The following is a 12,870-nucleotide window of genomic DNA, read 5'->3' as shown; positions in this document are numbered from 1 at the left end:
ATAATTTATTGCCATCAGGATAGTTGCTATTGATTCAGTTTAAATCGTGTAAAAATGAGTAACTATTATAGATGTGTGTATAAGTTAGCATGAAGTGATTGTAATGCATCGTGTACAATGTAAACATGCAATGTTATTGAGTGTCCAATTGCGGACGTCATCAAAAGAGGGAGGTCACAAAGTACATGTAAACATGAAAACAAACAGCTACATTTACGTTTGATCATGCGTTACACATTACAAGCATTGTATAATGTATAGCAACATTACTATACGCTGGATCTGTTAGATGTGTGAAATGTGTTACATCATATAATAAATTGAAGCACACTTAAGTAACATGTTTGATATGATGTGACCTGTTCCTTTAAGAGTTGAGTATAGGATTTTCCCTTGACACATCATAACATTAAGACCAATGTGACACGCAAATCATCATAACATTGAAAAGTACAATGTTATGCAAATAATAAACGTAAGGGGCGACGCGATGAAGTGAATGACCTCGACACTGTAATGCCAAGCACATTTTTATTATGAGCAATATAACGTAAACAGTCCTATAATTTTATAAGTCTCCGCTCCATTGACTCCATTGATGTAGAGATGTGTTTTTTTTTCTAAGTGCCGTCCCGGCAACCTTGCCAATCGTTCTCCCCTCCAACTTGCCAAATTTAGTTGGTGGGACCAATTGCCAATGAAATCTCCATTTCTGAGTGCCGATTAGCACGATAAGCTGATCGGGGCTACGTGAATACAGCCGATTTCAAAAAGTGCGGAAAAGTGCCGATAAGTGGGTTATCGGCAGCCGCATGCTGATAATTTTTTTTCGGCAAGAAAAACTGTCGATTTTGAGCACTTATCGGCGCTTACTGAATCTCAAATCCAATTTTGGTGGGAAAATGCCGATAAAAGCCTTATCGGCGCTTACTGCATGAGGCCCATAATCCCACATCTTCCGCTCCCCTGTTTTTCTGAGTGCTTGCTTGCTTTCCCTCGTTTTTCACTGTCTGCTTCTCCTTGTTTTTTCAACAACACATAAGACACAGCGCAGGGTTTTTTCTATCATATGCTCCCTCTCTCTTCCCATCTTTCTTTTTCCATCAATAGTAGCATCATGCTCCTTTGTCTCTCTTTTGCTGTATCTATTTTACTTTTACTCTCTCTCGCTGCTCTCTCACCTCACCCTGCCCCATCTTGCTTTTTCCATAATATTTCTTCATTCTCTCAGAATCTTTCCCACACTCTATTCAGCTCAGCTTAATAAATAGCCACCATGATGCATGTGGTGGCACTGGCACCCAGCGAAACGTTGTGTTGTCTTTGTACCCTAATTTTCAAATTGTTGCCAATTCCAAATGCTACCTCCTGACCCCTTAGGCAGCAAAAGTACTAGGGTCTGTGGATTATTGGATTCAGATTTCAGAACTAATTGCAGTCTACTCTGCAGAGTGCCGGGGCCGCCGGGGCCTATTGCGCAGAGAGAGTGCTACTGCTTGCGTCTTCACTCTTCAGCAGACTCTCTGTGAGCCTGTGCAAATTGACGATGAGACAGAGGAGGCGGGAGCATAATGGGCGGGAGGCCGCGTGATGGGTGTGGAGGTCAGAGTTGGATCGTGATTGGTCCGACTCAGGGACTGGGTCATCAAGGGACGGCGGTGGCTCTCTCATTGGTAGCACTCAGCTACCAATGATGAGTGGACTTGTGGCACCGGCGCCGCCGCAGCGCAATGGCGGGCCCGGCCGCAGCACAGATTGGTCCCGACTTGGGAGTGAGGTGGCTCTCATTGGTAGGTAGTGCTACCAATGAGAGCCGCCTCACTCCCTAGTGCTACCAATGACAGTGCGCTGCGTTTCCTCCTGCGTAGCAGCGTAGGCTAGCCTACCACTAGCTGCCTGCCACGGTGCCAGGGGGACCCACCCACCTCCATCCCGGTCCTCCCGGAGTCTGTTTTTGGTGTTTAAAGCACCGTTAACGTACTGTACGCAGTGGTGGGATTCAAAATTTTTAGCAACAAGTTCTCTCTCACCAGGGGGGAGGGGGAAGAGAGATGGGGGGGAGAGAGAGCCGGGGAGGGGGGGGAGTGTGAGGGGATGGGGGGGAGAGTGAGGGGGGGAGAGTGAGGGGAGGGGGGGGAGAGTGAGCCGAGGGGGGGAGGGAGCCAGGGGGGAGAGAGAGCCGGGGGGAAAGAGAGAGCGAGAGTTGGTGGGGGGTGGGGAGGAAGAGAGAGCCGGGGGAGATGTTTTGTGTTTATGTTTTATTCAGTTGAACTGGACTGCACATGGGGGGGGAGGAAGAGTCCAGAGCCCATTTCTCATCTCTCCCAGCCCCCCTCACATCTCACCCAGCCCCCCTCACATCTCACCCAGCCCCACTCACATCTCACCCAGCTCCCCTCACATCTCTCCCAGCCCCCCTCACATCTCTCCCAGCCCCCCTCACATCTCTCCCAGTCCCCCTCATGTCTCTCCCAGCCCCCCACATCTCTCCCAGCCTCCTCACATCTCTCACAGCCCCTCACATCTCTCACAGCCCCTCACATCTCTCCTAGCCCCCCTCACCTCTCTCCCAGCCCCTCACATCTCTCCCAGCCCCTCACATCTCTCCCAGCCCCCCTCACATCTCCAACCTATGACTGCCAAAGTCCAAAGAGGTACATGTAAGCAGGGGGCTCTTTCTGACAGTCTCTGGGTTGTGTCAGTTGAGGGGCCACACTCTAGCAGGTTCCTGGGTCCGCTGTGCCCTAGATGTAGAGGGTTTGGTTTCAGGGTGTGTTGCTGGCAGCACAGTCCTTCTGTGCTCAAGAGATCCCCTGCTGTTCAGGTAAGAGGCTATCTACCTGTCTGTTGAGCCAGGTGGAGACTAGTTAATTGTCTCAAGCAGGAATTAACAAGCTCCCTGTTGTATTCCTCAGGCCAATACAGACTTTCTATTAAAGCCCTTTAGACAGGGGTTAAGGCCCTGTTACAGGGAGATGAAAAAAAAAAGCATGTAGAGATAATATCTCAATAATTAGCCTACATATCTCAGGGTTGGAAACAATCAAGTGTCCTCTCTCACAAAGTCCACATAACTCCGTATTGCAACAGCAATCCCACAAAAGCAAAAGCGAAATGTCCACTAGTAGCGGTAAGTCCAAACCAAGCAAATTCAGCTCCAGAAGGCTGGCTGGGAAATAATTTGTTGCACAATCAATAAGATAAAATCAGAAGAGCCCAAACTCAGTCTTGGGAAATGCTACATGCCAGAAATGATAACCCGTGCAGCTCTGCTGCACTCGTGAACTGAATGACGTCACAAAGACATGCCCTACACATTTTGTCACACTGTGGGCAACTTTCTTAAGGTATAAAGGATGTACAGTATAATCAAGACCACCTTGGAATACTCGGGACTAACTAAGTAATCATAACAGAGTTAATAGAAGTACATCTCCAATTATAACATTCAGACAATTAATATAATTAATAATATTGATGCAAAAGAAAATGTCAGTTCAAAAATCAATCATATTAAATGATGTGGGAAAAAAATTAAATCGGGACTCTCCAAAAAATGCAAAGTTTTAAACCATACTGCATTAATATGCAGATCTAAAGACTATGTTTATATAACATCAAATATATCATTAAACATACACTATATATAGACTAGATATTAAATGTGTAACCAATAAATAGTTGGAAAATAATAAAAAAGAAAATATATAATTGTTGATAAACACATTTATAACTTGTAAGACGTAGGAATCAAGGCTAACCAGGGAAGGTTACTTTCCAAAAATTAATATATGAAACTATAAATAATGATAGGATTGGTGTTGAACCTAAATAGAATGTTGGAATGAACTGGCATAATACAGATATTTTGAATCAAGATATGATCAGCACCAAAAAGGATATAAATCTAAATGAAATTAAAAATTTAATTGAAAAAAGAAGATAGAAAATGTTATATGGGATTGTAAGAGATGTGTGCAGAGGTACACAATGGAGACTGGTTTTAAGGTGAAATTAAATAAGGCTTTATTGCGCCTGTTGCTTTAAACACAGCAACCATGTGAAAATCCACAAACAAAATCTGCTCCACGTTGGAGTATATTTACACTTGTAGTCCAGCGATTCACCAGCCCAAATCATAGAGACATATATATATATATATATATAGACAGACATAGATAATCAGTCTTATAAGAAAAGTCTTATCTGTCTCGTAGTTGTAGGGGGAAGGCTTCTCTCTTTCCTGGGTTGCTGCCTTTTCCTCAGGTTATCTCAGCATTCAGGTGTAGAAGTCTTGTGAGCTCCAGACATCTGTGATCCCTCTGTCAGTCTCATCTGTGAGACTCAGGAACCTCTGCTCTGTCTGTTTCCTTGGTCAGCCCAGTTGTGGACTAAGGAACCTCTCATCCTGTCTCAAAGGCAGGCTTTTTTAACCAACCTCTAATCAGCCAGGTGGTGTTGGTTAATTGACCACCACACTGCTGGATTAGAGGCACCTTTTTGAACAGGGACAAATCCCCTGTTACAGGGATGATGCTAGTAAATGAAAACAAAAATTAAATATAAAATATGTATGCCTTTCTATTCCCATAATAAAAGATAGACAAAGAACTGTCAAGGAGAAAGAAAAAGAAATTGGAACTCAGACAAAGGTGCTAGTGTCCAAATGTTCATTGAAACCCTTGGGGGAAGAGTGTCAAATTTAAAGTTCCAAAATGATTATTTATTTTACAAAGGGTCTTGAATCAATCACCTCCTGTGGTTAATGAGAGAACACACTCAAGTCCCATGAAACTCAATGAACTGCGATCCTTATTGTGGCTGCCTAGGTAATGTCTACATTTGAGAATATTTCACAAATAGCTCATTTAGGGTTTGGGAAATAAATATGTAATGGTGGGCCTCCCTATTTAAGTGGGAAAGACAAAAAGGTACTGGGACAGAACTGTTACATTTTATGATAATCCTATTATATTACTATTTGTATTAAAGCTACTAATGTTTAGAATTGTATTATATTTGTATTGTAAGTTAAAGTCATAGGTACATAGGTACAGTATTACCAGAAGTCTGATTGCTGGACCACGAGTACCAGAACATTTTTCTGCTAAGACTCCGCTAAAGAGTGAAAAGGCACTGAGGGGTTTTTTTTGTAGAAAGAATCATGTGATTTTGACTCCGTTTTGTCTTACTTGACCCCATCTTGTCAGGAAGTTGACAGCTAGAGATAGGATTTTACTAAATCTGCTGAAGGTTTACACTACAGTGAGACAAATATGTAAAATGGAGGAGACATATACCTAGATAACATTTAAAGACAAAGGTATGTTTTTCTCTTTATTATGGCTTTGTATTAGCAGCCACATATAGGGTGGCTGGTAGAAATAGCTATTTAAGCTTTGCCTAGAATTATAAACAGTAGAAACACTGGAATATTCCAAGATCTGTGCGTTTGTTCTCCACCCGTAGCCAAAGCCTATATGAATCTTATTTGCCTCTGATGTATAAATATTTAAACTGCAATAGCTCTGTCTCTGGATACTTTATTAGAAACTACTAACAGAAAGGATATACAAACATTTTTCAGGAGACACCATGTCTTCAAAGCTTCTCACAGCAACACTGGAAGAACTGTTCGGGACATTAAATTAGGAAACAAAGGAAATAAAAATTAACGGCGAATACTTGAGTCACCTACGTTTTTCAGATGACATTGTTATTTTTGATAAAAGTCCAGAAAACCTCCAGCAACATATTGGAGTACTCACCAACGAAAGTAAAAAGGTTGGTCTGCATATGAATCTCTGCAAGACCAAAAAGATATATTCATAACAAATGTGTAAACTCTACATAGAACTCAAAGAAGTTGAAAACGATGTCTAGTTTGACCAGTAGGTATCAATAGATGTAAACCTTATCAATAAAATCAATGGGAGAATGAAGATGGTATGGAGCGCATCTGGAAGAAACAAGACAATCTTACAAAAGAATCTTCCATTTACCTCAAAAGTGTTTGACCAACGTATCCTGCAAATGCTCACATATTAGTGTGAAACTTCCACCCTAAATGCGAAGACCATTCAGAAGATTCAGACAACAAAAGAATTATGGAAAGATGTAAGATGGGGATTACCAGAAGAGACAGGAACAATAATGAATGGGTTTGAAGCCAAACAAAAGTTTGTGACTTCATCACAAGGGTGAAGAACCTATAATGGCAGTGGGCCAGATATATTGCAAGAAGAAATTACCCTTGTTAGACAGGGATGGTTCTCGACTGAATTCCAAGTACTGTAGTATAAAACAAAACAAAGATGATGATCAAATGTAAGAAATGAGGATGAAATCAGAACATTTGTTGGAGCAAGGGCTTCTACATTCCCAGCTTCGATATCGGGGCTGAGCATCGAATACTGTTTCCTTTCATTTTACTTATGCTGAAGGAAATGATTGTCTGATTTGAGACAATTTTGCTGAGTTCCTGAGTTCTGTCGCATCTTATCGCACACTACATGAAGATTTGGATGAGTAGATCTCTATGAATTTCATGACAAATAGTCACTTCGTCATTGTTGCCAACTATAGCATGTCAATGAATTGCTAATAACAGTTGCACGTGGGATTAAAGAATGTGTCATATTTAAGTCTACTACAACGTTTTGGAAACCATTGCAGACCTCAATCCGTCATCTTAACAGGAAATAAAGGATTACCATTCCAAGAACATCACTTTTCCCCCCTGCAAATCGATCTCCTTACGGTACATTTACTTCTTCTGTCTCACGAAACAAGAAAAGAAGGTTGCATGTACTATACTTAAGGACTATTCCTGAAATAAATAATGTTCGTTCTTTGCTTTATTTAGACCCTTGAGTGCTTGTCTACCAGAGTAAGAAAGACTTGCTCTTCATTCTTACAATGATAAAAAAAAGAAAATTATCATTCTTTACGCAGGCTAGTGCCTTATTGCACAAAAATCACAACACTTTATGGTCCAGGTATAAAAGCACTTTGTATTTTAGAAAATTGTTGCAAATTGTGTTGACTTGTAACCTTTCTTTCTTCTGCTAAAATGTGCATAGATTTTAACTCTTCACTGCTATTGCTGGGGCAAGCAATATTGTAAGGAATATCAATCCTGTGTGAGATAATGCAGCACAGTCTATGTACTATATTACACCTGCAATTTCTACTTGTACTGAACTCATATAAATATGTCAAGAGAAGCACACCATTTATGTGACTGATTAATTCATTGCCATATCCAATATATACAACTTTCAAAAATAATACATGAGATCGTTTAATCAAAATGAAGTAATGTTCATCATGTTTTTTTCTCGCTACCAAAATTAGGAATGTATTCAAACCTTAGCATATTGTTCAATGCTCAAAGACCTAATATGAACAGTGCAAATAAAAGGTCAACTAGACACAACCCAACTGGTTTTGATATGCTTAGAAGCTTTCCTTAGTGTTTTGGGTGGCTCAAACAAATAAACATGAAATGTGGTGTTACTTACAGTATTGAGTAGCATTAATTTTTTTCTCGTTATTAATCACTTTGTTTCTTAAAAAAAAGTCTAAAACTTAAACTCAACATGGCTAAAACAGAGCTCCTCATACTTCCTCCCAAACCTGGCCCTACGACCTCCTTCCACATTACTGTTGGAACTACGATCATTCACCCAGTAGCCCAAGCACGCTGCCTAGGGGTCACACTCGACTCCTCTCTCACATTCGCCCCTCACATTCAAAACATTTCTAAAACTTGTCGCTTTTTCCTCCGCAATATAACAAAGATACAACCTTTCCTCTGTTGCTCGACTGCTAAAACTCTGACTCAGGCCCTCATTCTCTCCCGTCTTGATTACTGTAACCTCCTGCTGTCCGGCCTTCCTGCCTCTCACCTGTCTCCCCTACAATCTATCCTAAACGCTGCTGCCAGAATCACTCTACTCTTTCCTAGATCTGTCTCAGCATCTCCCCTCCTGAAATCCCTCTCCTGGCTTCCAATCAAATCCCGCATCTCACACTCCATTCTTCTCACTTTTAAAGCTTTACACTCTTCTGCCCCTCCTTACATCTCAGCCCTAATTTCTCGCTATGCACCATCCCGACTCTTGCGTTCTGCTCAAGGATGTCTTCTTTCTACCCCCTTTATATCTAAAGCTCTCTCCTGCCTTAAACCTTTTCACTGACTGCCGCACACCTCTGGAATGCCATTCCCCTCAGTACCCGACTAGCACCCTCTCTATCCACCTTTAAGACCCACCTTAAGACACACTTGCTTAAAGAAGCATACGAATAGCACTGTGAACATTCTGAACACATGATACATAAAGCTTGGCCCCCTGCAGACGCACTTACCAGAACTCCCTCCTACTGTCTCTGTACGTTCTCCCTACCTACCAATTAGATTGTAAGCTCCTCGGGGCAGGGACTCCTCTTCCTTAATGTTATGTTTATGCACTTAAAACTTATACACTAAAGCACTTATTCCCATGATCTGTTATTTATATTATCTGTTATTTATTTGATTACCACATGTATTACTACTGTGAAGCGCTATGTACATTAATGGCGCTATATAAATAAAGACATACAATACAATACAATAAATTATTTTATAGCAGCCATTGATTTTTCTTTATTCAGAATTACAACCTGGGGGGTGGGGGGGAGACAGTCACAGCTGGACTGCACTAGTCTCAACTCTGCTTGCCCCCCCCCCCCCCCCGGTTCCAGAGAAATCAATCTTTTAATGCCCCATTATTTCCTTTTGGGAAATTGAAATGGAGGCTGTCACCCTCACTACTGCAAGCCAATAGGAAGCTACAGAGTCATTGAGGCATGAAGTTGTAGTCTTCTTTTGGATGACTCCGGTGGAAATCTTGATAATTTCTTTAATTCTACCAACAAATTTTTCCTCAGTTTCAGATGTGGGAAAAAAATAGCGGGAGCTACTGTTTTAAACAGAATGTATCCCTGAGACAGGGGGTCCCTGGAGTTTATTCCAGCTTCGGGGACCCCATGGTATGAGATACTTACCTTATTAGGTGCTGCCAGTTACTTCCTGGATAACGTTGTAGCTTCCTGTTGGCCCACGTGCAGCAGGAGAATAAAACATCCATTTTCTTTCCCAAGCAGGGGATGGTACCAGGGGCACCTTCAGAGGTGCGTATCTTGGGAACCAGGGTGTCCCCGGAGCTGAAATAAACACGGTTCAGCTCCGGATACTCCCTCGCTTCACACTCTGAATGTCATGAGGGCCAGCATTCTAGAGGTCCTATGATGTGTGGGATATGTGATGCTAGAAGTGCTAGTTTTTTAGAGGAAGATAGCATTCACCACTCCATCTTTCACTTCCGTCAATGTCCTGGGGGCCTGCCCATGATAACATTATCTCTACACCAAGCGAGTACATGGTTGAGAACCAGAAGACTGACATGGCACAGGTGCCATCGATCTTCCAGCGCTCAAAGGGTTAATAGCTAACTAGCGCTTAAAAAGGGTGCAAGCTTTAAGTTCCCCTCAACAGGTATATTATTTTTACTTAGGAAGGGATCTTGGTGGTCCTGAAAGTTTGCACTATTTTTAACCACTACAGATGCAGCCACCAGTATTAGAACTCTTGCCTGGGAAATTCTGGGGCAGTCTCACAGTAAACGCCTCAACATTTCTGTGATATTCTTAATGGCCCATCGGATTAACACAGCAGGGGTCCCTGCAGTCCCATTCAGTTTGAATGGGACTGCAGGGCCCACCCCTGTGTTAACAAGGAAGGTTGTGAAACAAGAATGTACCCTATAGTTTATAAAGATATTGGGTAATGAATAAATTAATAAAAAATAGAAATAGAAGGCTCTCAATTAAGCACCCAGGTTTGGGCAGCTGAGGGGAGTTACCCAATTACTAAATTGATTCAAGGAATCAATTAATCAATTATCCAATCATTGAGCAAATCAGTTCCTATATATATGTCTGCCAGTATTTGGTGTACCCTATCCCTGACGAAGCCACATTTCACGTGGAGGAAACGCGTTGGATCTATTGGTGCAGCAGCAGCACTGGCACACAATGTTTACAAGCAGCACAATAGGAATTTAGCCGTTGCAGCAGTTTTACTGCCTGAGGGAGAACTGAGGATAAACAGCCAAGTAGATTGCCTCAGTGCCCGAGAGGAACTACTGGGACACAGTGAAGGGAGCAGAGAGGGAGCATCGCAGGGACCCCTGTGGACAAGCAGGGGCAGTTGTGTGCCCCATCAAGCCCAGACCACCCTGACAGACACCAACAAGAGCACAGGACCCAGTGGGCACAGAGGCACTGAAGGAGGCAGAAAGCATAGTGGCAACAAAGGTTCTCTGGCATCCAGGCTTACAAGGACTCCAGCTGCAGGCATCCTGAAAATAACAACAGTTATATAAGTGATTTCTAAAACTATTTTGTTGTTTCAAAACCATACACTGGCGACACACTTTATTCGAGCTCGGCTAGTCCCACGAATTCGGGTATACCCGGGTGTATTGAGGTTTGTGACTGTTTTCTGCCCGAGTGCATTGGGTTATTTTCCAGGCAGGGATTGAAGCATTTTATTCCCGCTGGCTGCAATACTGCACAGTATATATATATATACTGCATTACAATTCATGAATTTATGCCATCTGGTAGACACGCGAAGCATTGCAGCCTATTAAATCCTAATCATTATCATTTAACAGATCAGCTGCCCGTCAGCCAGGCATGAACCCAGGCTGGGAAGGCAAATGCAACGGGGCTTGTCAGAGGTGAGGAGCGGCGCATTCCAGGTATCTGCCAGGTACATACTGGGTATTTGCTCGAATAAAGTGTGTCGCAGCAGTATGTTGTTTCTTTGTATTTGGAGATGTTGAGGCATTTACTGTGAGACTGCCACAGAATCTCCCAGAATTTCCCAGATAAGTGTTTTAATACTGGTGGCTCCATCTGTAGTTAGCAATGAAAAGGTAACAACAGTATGATAAAGCTGGAATATGACAAATAAGATTGTGTTTGTAATAAAAAAGTGTTTTCACATGCAGCAAGCTACCTGTGATGGGTTACTTGGCAACACATTTCTGATTACATAAAATAAGTTACAGTGCAAAAAGGTAAAAACCCCATTAAAGTGGGCTCCATGTGAATGGATTTTCCAGGCAAAAGGTGACACGTGTGCTCATTTGCATGTCATTTCCCATAATCCCTTGCTGCAGTGGGAGCACTGTATGCTAGGTGATAATGGTTGAAAGGCAGGGTTGCAGACCTGTCTAAGACATGTGAATGTGGTCACAAGTGATATTCTTTATTGGCCATATGCGGAGGTGGAGCTTTTTGATTGCCTTTTTACCCACCATAACTTAAAATGTGTGTGCGTGTGTGTCCGTGTCCGTGTCCATATATCCACCTGTTACAGTATTTGGAGTTAACTCCCAATTATATCAGCTGCTCAGTCCTTTCTCCTCCCCTGGATCTCTGTGATGATTCAGTCCGTCAGGTTCTGATTCACCCCCCCCCCCCCACACCGATAGGACTCTCTGCGTCTCTGATGGTAGCGTAACGAGTGGCCAAGCCCCAGAAACCATTGAATGAACACATTTCTGTTGTCTGGCCGGCATGAGACCTGCCCAAGGATAAAAGAAGAATTAAATAATATTTGGCTGGAAAGATATTTAAGCAGCATTTAAAAAGCCTTTCAGCCTTGGGTTCTTTTTTTCTACGTAGCTGAAATGCATTAATTTCAGGTCCGGGGACTCCGCCTTCCTGAGATACCTGCCTCCGATAATGCCAGGCTGGGTAAAGCATATGGAGGATTACATCTCCTGCGGCACGGGGAGCCAATAGGAAGCCGCAACATCATCTGTCGTGGCTTCCTATTGCTCATTGGGATTTAAACTTTCATACAGCTTCCGCACCATCTACAGTACAAGGTGGTATCTCGGGAAGCAGGGGGTCTCCAGAGCTGAAATGAATGTGACAGCTCTGGAGACCCTCTTCTTCTCACCTAGTGGCATTTCTTTTCAATGGGATGATGCTTTAAGCTGAAATACGCTTATGCAAAGATATAATCATCATACACTGCTTTCATTTCCACAAATACACATTTGAATATAATACACATTTAACCTAAGTCCCTCCCAGAGAACACATTTGATCAAACATTCAACCATTGCCAACCTATTTTTAGAAGTACTGTACAGAACAACCTTAGAGGATATATTTAGATAAAATTGCAAGTAGTAGATGTAATTGTACCCAGTGCCCCTCTGGGATGTGATGTGCAGCAGAGGTGTGTGAATGGGAAGCAGCTGCAAGGCACTCAACTGAGACCTGAACATCACCTTCCACTTGCAAAATTCCTCATACCCTCAGCATCTCACTCCACTCTTTCTGTCAGACAAGCTCATTCCAGTACTGAAGGAAACGCCTCCAGCAAACAGCAAACAGCAAACAGCAAAAAGCCCAACTGGCTGCAGTCTTGTCCGTGCGCAGCCTGCAGCCTCCAGTGCTGTGACTGTGAGTCTATACTAACAAGGAGGGAGCAAGTGGGCGACTTCAAGTCTTCCTGATGCTGTTTGACGTTAAATATACGCTTGTCTGTATTTGAGAGACTTCTCTTCACGTCAAGGTATGTGGATTTACATTCACTTGGGACTTCTTCACATGGGGGATTCACACCAAGCTGTTTAAAACCAATGACAATGATTTAATAGTGCATCATTCGATCCATATAGTGATCCATGCAATAACTTGTTTTTAAGATTTGAAAAATGCAATTGTTTAGCAGTATATGCAAACTGCAAATGATGCAACCATACGGGTTATGAATTATGAAGGCGTGTAATACCAAAT

General features: G+C 42.5%; 1 protein-coding gene across 1 annotated transcript in view; it reads left to right on the top strand.

The window, feature by feature from the left end:
* Positions 1 to 12,329: 12,329 nt before the first annotated feature.
* Positions 12,330 to 12,870, top strand: part of MCHR2 (melanin concentrating hormone receptor 2) — a 137,046-nt gene continuing 136,505 nt past the window's right edge. The window contains exon 1 of the mRNA XM_075597523.1: positions 12,330 to 12,646. The gene's annotated coding sequence lies outside the window, so the exon portion shown is untranslated. The remainder of the gene's footprint in view (positions 12,647 to 12,870) is intronic.

This window comes from Ascaphus truei, chromosome 4 (assembly GCF_040206685.1).
Source record: "Ascaphus truei isolate aAscTru1 chromosome 4, aAscTru1.hap1, whole genome shotgun sequence".
Lineage (NCBI taxonomy): Eukaryota > Metazoa > Chordata > Amphibia > Anura > Ascaphidae > Ascaphus > Ascaphus truei.
Note: the sequence above shows the minus strand (reverse complement) of the source record. Positions and strands in the feature narration are given on the sequence as shown.